A 10,993-nucleotide genomic window follows, 5' to 3' on the forward strand; every position below is an offset into this window, starting at 1 on the left:
TCCTTGGGTTGTGTTGCTTGTTAATGCAAATGATGCATTTCACAGTACCTGGGATAAGTAAATTAATCTAAAGTCCACAGCCTTTTAAAAGGCACCAGTGACATTCCGTTTTCACATGGAACATTTACAACGGGTGAATCAGAATCAGGTTTATTATCACTGGCATGTGTCGCGAAATTTGTTGTCTTTGCTGCAGCATTACAATGCAATACTTAATAACAGAGAAAAAAATGAATTCCAATAAGCATGTATATATATTAAGTCATTAAATAAGTAGTGAAAAGATTTTTGAAAATTTAAATATATTGGGGCAGTGTTCATGGGCTCAATGTCCATTCAGAAATCAGATGGCAGAGGGGATCAACCTGTTCCTGAATCATCGAGTCTGTGCCTTCAGGCTCCTGCATCTCCTCCTTGATAGGGGTGATAGGGGTCCTTAATGATGCATGGCGCCTTTTTAAGGCATCGCCTTTTGAAGAAGTCTTGGATATTATGGAAGCTAGAGACCATGATGGAGCTGGCTAATTCTCTACAGCTTATTTTGTCATGTGCAATAGACAACCATCCCCCCCAGCTTCCCATACCAGGTGATGATACACCCAGTCAGAATGCTCTTCACGGTACATCTGTAGAAATTTTTGAGTGTCTTCCGTGACATACGAAATCTCCCCAAACTCCTAATGCTGTCATGCCTTCTTTGTAGCTGTATTGACATGTTAAATCCAGGATAGATCCTTAGAGATATTAACACACAGGAACTTGAAATTCCTCATTCTCTCTACTTCTGATCCATCTGTGAGGACTGGTGTGTATTCTCTTGTCTTACCCTTTCTGAAGTCCACAGTCAGTTCTTTGGTCTTGCTGAAGTTGAGTGCAAGATTGTTGCTGTGACACCACTCAACTAGCTGATATATCTCGCTCCTATATGCCTTCTCGTCACCATCTGAAATTCTGCCAATGACAGTTTATTCATCAAATTTATAGATGGCATTTGAGCTGTGCCTAGCCACACAGTCGCTGTTTAGAGAGTACAGCAGCAAGCTGTGCACACTTCCCTGAGGTGCGCCAGTGTTGACTGTCAATGAGGCGAAGATGTTATTTCCAATGCACACAGACTGTGGTCTTCCAGTTAGGAAGTCTAGGATCCAGCAGCAGAAGAAGATACAGAGGCCCAGTTGTTGGAGCTTTTTAATCAGAATTGTAGGAACGTTAGTGTTAAATGCTGAGCTGTAGTCAAAAAACAGCATCCTGACATAGGCATTTGTATGGTCCGAGTGATCCAAGGCCACATCAAGAGACAATGAGATCACACCTGCCGTGGACCTATTGTGGTGATAGCAAATTGCACGAGCTCCAGGTCCTTGCTGAAACAAGAGTTAACTCTAGCTATAACCAACCTCTTAAAGCATTGTTTCATTACCAACATCCTTCCACTGAACAATTTATACTCAGCTTGTAACTTACTTCTTTCCTCTCTGTGTGCATGATGTCCGACCTACCTACAAGCACATTCTGCTGCCCTTTTATCATGAAAAGAGTAGGACAATCTGCTACTATTCATACCCTGGTCTCCAACACTAGCAATCATTTGGAAAGAATGCTGAAGATCCTTTAATGAATTTCACAGTCTCCTGGCTTGGTGCTTCTCAAGATGTTTACGCAAAACAACTCCATCAACATAGCAGCTTTTCCTTCTTGGTAGGTGACATCATTAATAAAAATATACTTACTGTTGTATATGTTACACTTCAATTGTTAACACATGTGCTTTAGACCCTGTTATTAAATTAGATTCTATTATTTTTGATGGAAATGAACTGCTGAAATAGAATTTCAACACATATGCACGCATTACTGCCTGTTCATTATACATGCACATCTATCTCCTCACCAGTCTTTCTCAAGATGGAATAACTTAAGAAATCTTAACAAGATACTAGGAGTTTGACATTGATGAATGATGATGTACATTCAGTAGCCACATTATTAGGTACCTCCCGTATATAATAAGGCGGCTACTGAGTGTACTACGTGTTTGTGAGCTTTTGCTGCATAAACCATTCACTTCAAGGTTCGACATGTTGTGCGTTCAGGAATGCTCTTCTGCACACCACTGTTGTTTGAGCTACTGTCACCTTCCTGTCAGTTTGAACCAGCCTGGCAATTCTCCTCTGACCTCTCTCATTAACAAAACATTTTTTTTTTACAGAACTGCAGCTCAATAGATTTTTTTTGTTGTTTTTGCACTTTTCACATAAACTCCAGAGATTGTAGTGCATGAAAATCCCAGGAGGTCAGCAATTTCTGAGATACTCAAACCACCCCATCTGGCACCAACAATCATTCCAGAGTCAAAGTCACTTAGATCACATTGCTTACCCATTCTGATGTTTAGTCTGAACAACAACTTAACCTTTTGACCATGTCTGCATGCTTTTATTCCTTGAGTTGCTGTCACATGATTGGCTGATTAGCTATTTGTATTGTTAATGATGCTTTATCTGATTCTGTGGTGTCTAATACATGTACACAAATATTCCTCTTCAAATGCTTCTATTATTATTGCAACCTTTAAGCTTTTGGGGGTTAAGCAATCATTAATTCCAAAAAGCTTTAACCTTCATTAATGAGGATAATGGAATTAGTCATATTATATTTTCCCCAAATAATACAATTGTTTAAGCATTGATATTATAGATATTTCAAAAATCTTTAAGGAATAAAATTTGAATTTATTCCGGCTCGCTTCAAAAGGCAAGGCATTGAATGAACATTTGATTCTGGAAATGGAGAAGGTTAACCAAGAGCACGGAACTTATAAAACAGTTTTCACGTTCGAGAACATTCGCGTGAGCTTTATGGTCAATAATTAAAGCTTGATGTCTAATCAGGTGTTACTATACAGGAAAACCAGAACAGATGATCGATGTGACAAGATCCTACAAACGGCAAGAGGAGCAATGAACACGGACGAATGTTGGGCAGAGCGCTAGTTCAAAAAAAACTTTTGCTTATCTTTGAATACTGCCAGTAAATTCTTTCCATTGGCAACTTGTTTTGTCACCTCATCGCAAAGCCAATTTAAAGAAACTCAAAGTTTGAGCACCATTGCGCAGTAAAAAGTTAACGCAAAGTATAGACTCTATGCAATTCTGAGCAACGTCTAATTTATGCTCTTAAGACTTTTACACCTTCCTTATTTGTGTTATTCAGAGTCGCTAAGGTAATGCAGATTCCCTTATGAGTACCTTTTGTCTTCTGATTGTACTTCCAGAAGAAACTATATTGGATTTCACCGTACAGCTAAGCTCTGCCACCCTGACCCGGGGAGTCCAACGGAACAGACTTCTAGCCCCCGTCACTTCTGAAAATGTGAGAGGGCAAGATGGTCCATGTGTGCCTGTGTTGCAAACGTAAGAAGAATGTCTCTTCTGTGCTTACAAATAATTTTATCGGGGCAGTGCCGATTTCCTCATTTTAAATATAAATTAGCATTTATTCGAAATCAACCGATCTATTGACATAGGCAGAAAGTTGCATCAATTTTACTCCACTAAAGTAATTCAATAAAGTACATAATTTATGTTTTAATATTAACAATCAATGGAACAAAATGCTTTGGAATGCTAAAGGTTACTGCACTCGAAAAGTTTGGCTAAAATATTTTAAAAATGTACTTATTGAGTAATAAAATGAAAATACAAATAACCTAGTCAATTTCACCATTTTTGTTGACCAAAAAAAGCACAAAATTATATATTTATTAATGTGAGGAACCGGCACGCGTAATATTTTTTCGCTGGGGAGCTGACCCCGCGTTTTGTCTGCAAAAGTCAGCCGGCTAGAAAACTTGCACTTACCTTAAAACTTCACTCGTTTCTCTGTTGTTCCTCCGTCCGACTCCTTCAAAACAACAAAACGATGGGAGAGAATGGCTGTGTCTCTGGGCCACCAATCAGCTCTGGCACAATTCCCTGATTGACATCTGGGAAATTCATGCTTTTGGAACGCCAGATTTCATCACCCCACCCGCCTCAGAAAAAATAAGTTTAACTTAGTAATGATTAAAGCTTGTGAGTTGGATCACAGTCATTAAGAGAAGTTTAGAAAGTCTGCTCAAAGCATTACCCCTTCTCTTCTCTTCACCTGCCTATCACCTCCCTCTGGTGCCCCTTCTTCCCTTTCTCCCATAGTACACTCCACTCCTAACAGATTATTTGGCCCTTTGCCTTTTACACTGCCATCTCCCAGCTTCTTCACTGCCCCAATCCCACCCACTTACCTTCCCTCTCACCTGGTTTCACCTTCTGGCTCGAGTTCCTTCCCCTCACTTCACCTCTTATTCTGGGCTCTACCCCTTTCCTTTCAAGTCCTGATGAAGGGTTTTGGGCTGAAACATGGACTGTTTATTCCTCTCTGTAGATGCTGCCTGGCCTGCTAAGTTCCTTCAGCATTTTGAATGTGTTAATCTGGATATCCAGCATCTGCAGAATCTCTTCTGTTCATAGAGTCATAGACAAGTACAACACAGACACAGGCCTTTTGGCCCATCTAGTCTGTTCTGAACCATTTAAACTGCCTACTCCAATCGACCTGCACCAGATAGCCCTCTCTACCCCTACCGTCCACGTACCTATCTAAACTTCTCTTAAATGTTGAAATTGAGCACACTGATACCACTTGTGCTGGCAGCTTGTTCTACACTCTCACAACCCTATGAGTGAAGAAATTTCCCCTCATAATACCCTTACACTTTTCACCTTTCACCTTTAATCCATGACCTCTAGCTGTAGACCCACCCAACCTCAGTGGAAAAACCATGTGTAATGTATGGGTCTATTTCTTTTAGCGCACCACTTATTGACTGATGACTTACCTGTGCATATTGGTTGGAATGCTTTTATTTAATTGATATGCAGTTGTACAGAGACAACAAACGGCGACGAGTATGAACCTCAATGTCAGCGAATGTCACCAACTGCACTGACAGTTATGAGAAGACAGAATTCAGAGAAAGGGAGAGAGAGTGAGAAAAAAGAGCAAATCCGTTTGGAGAAGGCTGTCACTGATGCTAACAAAGGGATGCGTGAGTAACCATGCACGGTACACAGTGAGAGATGCACGTGGTCTGTACACACCAGCTGTGTGGTGGAAGAGGCACAACAGCGCTTCTTTCACCTCAGATGGTTGAGGCTTGATATGGGCCCCCAAATCCTAAGAATTTTCTACAAGGGCACAATTGAGAGCATCCCGACTGGCTGCATCACTGCCTGGTATGGGAACTGTACTTTCCTCAATCGCAGGATTCCTCAGAGAGTGGTGCGGACAGCCCAGCACATCTGTAGTGTGAACTTCCCATGATTCAGAACATTTACAAGGGCAGGAATGTAAAAAGGGCCTGTAGGATCATTGAAGACCCAAGCCATTCCAACCATAATCTTATCCAGCTTCTATCATCTGGGAAGCAGTACTACATCATAAAATCCAGGACCAGCAGACTCCGGGACAGCTTCTTCCACCAGGCCATCAGACTGATGAACTCATGCTGATTTGAGTGTACTCTATATAACATTGTCTGTTTTATTTATTATAAATTACTATGATAGCACATTGCACATTTAGATGGAGACATAACTTAAAGATTTTTACTCCTCATGTATGTGAAGTTAGTAAGAAATAAAGTCAATTCAATTCAATGCTGGCAAAGTTAAAGTGAAAATAATGTGAAAATGGCCTTAGTTGTGAAAGTCTGATGAATTTGACAGTGCTAATGAGGACTGGGAATCGTACATCGAGAGGGTTGAACTGTATTGTAATGTGAACGATGTAGATAAGGAAATGAAAATCTCCATGCTTCTTAGCTTAATGGGTGCCAACTTAGTAACTCCTGAAATGCCAGAAAGTGAGACGTTTGACAAAATTGTTGCTGTTTTATAAAATCACTTGACCCCTAACTTGCTAGTAATAGCTGTGAGATTTAGATTTCACAAAAGAAACCAGTCAAAGGATGAAAAATTTTGAATACTTTACAGAACTCCACAAACTTTACCTATACTGTGACTTTGGAGATGTACTTTCTGATGCATTAAGGGACAGGCTTGTATTTGCCATGCATAGTCAAAGCACTCAAGAGAGACTACTGTCAGAAAGAGACCTAAGCTTAGAATGGGCATTGACCATTGCAATATCACTGGAGACAGTAGAAAAGGACACACCAGAACTACAGAAGAAGAGATTAGAATGTGAAATGCACAAAATGTCCCTGAATGGTGTAAAAAGCCAAAAATGTTATTGATGTGGCAAATCCTTCCATGATGCAAATGACTGTTAGTTCAAAGAAAAAGTGTGCAGGAAGTGTCACACACAAGGTCACATATAGAGAGAGTGTGCAAGTCAGACAAAAAGCACAACCAAAGAGAAATAAAAGTTTCAAACACAGAACTAAACAAATGCACAAAGTAACTGAATGTGAAATGGAATCAGACAACACCGAGTCTGACAAAGGTGAGCTGTCATGCGTAGAGCTGCATAGCATTACTGAAGCAGATCATGAAATCAAATGCATCACAACAGATGAGTCTGGTGTAAAACTGAAAATGGAGCTGGATACAGGGTCATGTGTGTCTGTAATTTTCGAGGCAGGCAACAACAGGCTGTTTTCTAAGCTACCATTAGAAAAGACCTTGGTGATGCTAAAGACCCACACAGGTGAAAAATTGTCTCACAAAGGTGAACTGAAAGTAAATGTGACATACAGAGGCAGAGCACAGCAGCTAGAGGTTTATGTGTTGAAAAGTGGAGGGCCAGCACTTTTTGGAAGTGAATGGTTGAGAAAAATCCAACTGGACTGACACACAGTCAAAGCTCTCAATGTGAGATCATCAGGCAACAGCAGACCAAATGGTGGCACTAACCAGAGACTGGCACAGCTGCTCACCTGTTATAACCCATCCCTGCCCATCAGACTGGTGTGTGATGCATCCCCTTATGGAATTGGAGCTGTTTCATCACATATCATGAAAGATGGATTGGAACATCCAATTGCACTTGCTTCAAGATCACTGATGAGCGCAGAATGCAACTATGCACAGATCGATCGAAAGTCCCTTGGTCTAGTATGGGGAATAAAGAAATTCCACCACTACCTCTACAGACAAAAGTTTACTCTAGTGACAGACCAACAGTCCCTTGTGCCTATTTTCAATTCCAGGCAGGGAATCCCAGTGATGTCTGTTAACCGGTTGCAATGTAGGGCACTTTTCCAAGGAGCCCACTCTAATGACATAGGGTTTAAGGGTACCAAACAACACAGCAATGCAGACAGCTTGTCATGTCTTCCACTGCTGGCAACTGAAGAAGAAAAGTCTTCATTCTCTGACCCCGCAGAAGAGTTCCACACAGCATTGGTGGACCAGTTGTTTGTAACAAATTCTGAAATACAAAGAGAAATGAAGAGCAACCAGACACTGTCAAAAGTCTATGACATCACCAGGCAAAGATGGCCAGGTCATGGTAACCCTGTGTTTCCAGAGTTCTCAGTGAGTCAAGACCAACTGTCTGTATGTCAAAGAACGCTGATGTGTGGATTTTGTGTTGTAGTTCCCTCTAAACTGCACACCAGAATGTTAGAAAATCTGCATGAAGGATTCCTGGGTACATTCAAGATGAAGGGTCTTGCCCGGAGCAATGTGTGCTAGCCAGGAATAGATAGACAGATTTAGGACTTGACCAAAAGCTGTTCAGGATGCCACAAAGTTCAAAATGCACCCCCACAGGCATCATTACACCTGTGGGAGCAGCTGTCGTCACCATGGAAATGAGTACACATTGACTTTGCTGGGCTATTCGTGAAGTCCACATTTCTGATTGCTGTGGATGCTCATTCAAAGTGGCTGGAGGTTATATCCATGAAGTCAACCACCTCAGAAAAGACTGTTTCCACTCTGAGGACTATTTTTTCCAGAAATGGCTTACTTGAACAAATTGTGAGTGACATCGGACCACAATTCGTATCAGAAGAGTTCAGACTGTTCTTATAGAAATATGGCATCAGACATTTCAAGTCAGCTCCTCAACACCAAGCAATGAATAGGTTAGCTGAAAGGTTTATCCAAACCTTCAAGAGATCCATTAATGCAAAGGACAAGGAGGACATTTCTGTACAGCACAAGGTGGACAGTTTTCTTTTTGTGTATTTTAACTCTGTTCATGCACCGACAAATCAAACACCTGCAATGCTGTTCATGAGCAGGAACATGAGATCTCGCATAGACCTCCTGAAATCAGATCTATAGAGGGAAGTACAGAATAAACAGTTCAGCCAGTTGCCAAGTAAATCAACAAGGAACTTCGAGGTTAGATAGGATGTCCTAGCACATGATTACCAAGAAGACAAGTGAACACCTGGTAGGATAGCTACAAGAACTGATTTACACAGTGGATGTTGGAGATCATACATGGAGGCATCATGTGGACCAGATACTGGGTGCTCAACCAAAGAACAAACCTGAGTCAACTGTATCCAAAAAGACGGACATATTGCATCCACCAGATTTACCTCTCAGTGATGATCATGTCTCCAATAGCAACGTTACACCTGCAACAGAGGAAGTTGTCTTTGACAAGAACCTACTAAACCAGATGCCACTCCACAAGTCTAGAGACACTATCCTAAAAGAAACACAGCACCACCCAAAAGACTGAATCTTTAGTATAATGAAGTTAGTTATGGACTGTCATTATGAAAGCATGTTTATTTGAATATGGTTTGTTAATGGGAAATTGAATGTTTTGTTACATATGCAGTTTTATTTTAAATTAGTCTAAAGGTGGAGGAAGTGTAATGTATGGATCTATTTCTTTTAGTGCAATGACTCCCATTAGCATTTCGTATTGACTGACAACTTGTTTTCCCAAAGCAAAGTGAATATACCTGTTAACCTCACCTCCACTTGTGTGCTTTTATTTAATTGATATGTAGTTGTACAGACACAACAGCATGCTTGCATTTACCCTAACGATACCTCTCAAATTTTGTATACCTCTATCAAATCTTCTCTCAATCTTCCACATTCCAAGGAATAAAGTCCTAACCTATTTAATCTTTCCTTATACCTCATGCCCTCCATACCTGGCAATATCCTTGTAAATTTTCTCTGTACTTTTTCCAACTTTGACCAAACTACACACAATACTCCAAATTAGGCCTCACCAATGTCTTGTACAACTTTAACATAACATCCCATCTCCTACTTTGATTCATGAAGGCCAAGGTGCTAAAAGCTTTCTTTACAATTATTAAGCAGGATTTCCTTTTTATATGTTCAATATTTTTCGGTATCAAGGTGCTTCACTCTTCTCTGAGCTAAAATGTTGTAAAATTCCATCCTACCCTAGACACCAGATTGGTGCAGTCCTGAAGAATGAAACTCTGTCCGAGACCCCAAACATGAGATGTTACCTTTCAGGTGAGATGTTAAAGCAAGGCTCTCTTTATTTCTTATGGTTGTAGAAGGCAACATTTGGAAGAACAATTTGCTGGATAAAACTATAAGTGGCCAAGATGGAGCAGAGAGGAAGAACATTTCCTTTGGCTGAGGTGTGAAAAACCAGGGGACATGGTTTTAAAGCAACTGATGAAATGCTTTGAAGATCGTCGTTATATGACTGGCATAGACTTACGTAAATCTTGTCTTCAGTGTTGCATATTTTGAATGATTTTTTTCTGTAAGAGCAGGGAAGTTCTCCCCACTGTCAATCACAGCCCTCAAACAACATCACCAAAAAATGTCTCTAATATTCCAGAAATAGAGAAAAAAACAGAAAATGCTAGAAATACTCAGCAAGTCAACCCACACCAGAGGGTAGGGGAAACATAGTTGACATTTCATGTTAAGAGTGCTTCCTCGGAACTGTGTGTTTGATCTGAAAAGTTAACGCTGTTTCTATAATTTTCCAGTAGGAAAGATATTGACATCAGGGATGCTTCACCATGTCTCATCGTATATGTGTTGAAATTTCTGCTGTTTCTTTGGGTGGTATTTCAAAGGGCAGTATGTAAATAGCAAACCTGAGAAATTGGCAGCTTACTTTCAACAGAACCATTAAAACTCAATGGGTTATGAAGTAATAGCACTGAATGTTTAATTGCCTTATAAATATCCTAGAAAAGCAATAGTTTGTCTCTTCAAATGTATGTGAATTTTCATCAACATGGTACATCTTTATTTGCACCAGCCAAGTTCTCTAATACTGTGGTATTTCATCCCTTTAAAATTTAATTATTGTTATAAATTTAATAATGAATAAACATTAAAAATTTACTTTTCTTGTATATGTCACTTACTCTTTTGTTTCCATCTTTCATTCCCTTTCATATTTAGACTCTGCAAAAGCCGAAAAGTGGTTCATTCTGAATATTTTTTTTAAAAAACCACAGAGACGAACCAGCTGCCTTCCAGAGACATCACTTTGAAAAGGTGTCTGGTTTTTGGTGAATTGGTACAAAATATGATAAGCAATGGTAAGCATTAAACACACCACTGTTACCCCAAAATCCAGAACATTATCTGTCCTTTTGATAGTGGTTTTTGTATAAGCTCGCAAATTATTTGCCACTTTTTCTGTATTTCAATTGTGAATAAGACAGTTTATTGGCATTGGAATAAATGGAGACTGGGAGAAACAGAGTCTAAATCCAAATCCTTAATCTATAAGAGGGTGCTAATGTAGGAACCTGGAGCAACAATCTGCTGGAGAAACTCAATTCAGCACATGGAGAGTAAAGTAAGTGTTGAAACTTCGGTTTGAAACCTTGTATATTGATCCTGATGTAGGATTTGAACTTGGACCATCAACATTTCTTCCTCCAATAGATTGTTTGTTGCTTGTTAAGCTGTAGGACTGATCTCATTATGTTCCAGCATGTCTACAGCACTTTTGAGTTACAGCTTCAGATGTTTTTGAATTACTGTGAACATTTCAATTTTTCTTT

General features: G+C 39.9%; 1 protein-coding gene across 1 annotated transcript in view; it reads right to left on the reverse strand.

Annotated features, from left to right (window-relative positions):
- Positions 1-3,929, reverse strand: part of arhgdig (Rho GDP dissociation inhibitor (GDI) gamma) — a 105,576-nt gene extending 101,647 nt beyond the window's left edge. Inside the window, exon 1 of the mRNA XM_073060566.1 lies at positions 3,861-3,929. The gene's annotated coding sequence lies outside the window, so the exon portion shown is untranslated. The remainder of the gene's footprint in view (positions 1-3,860) is intronic.
- Positions 3,930-10,993: the final 7,064 nt, after the last annotated feature.

The sequence above is a fragment of the Hemitrygon akajei genome, chromosome 11 (genome assembly GCF_048418815.1).
Source record: "Hemitrygon akajei chromosome 11, sHemAka1.3, whole genome shotgun sequence".
Classification (NCBI taxonomy): Eukaryota; Metazoa; Chordata; class Chondrichthyes; order Myliobatiformes; family Dasyatidae; genus Hemitrygon; species Hemitrygon akajei.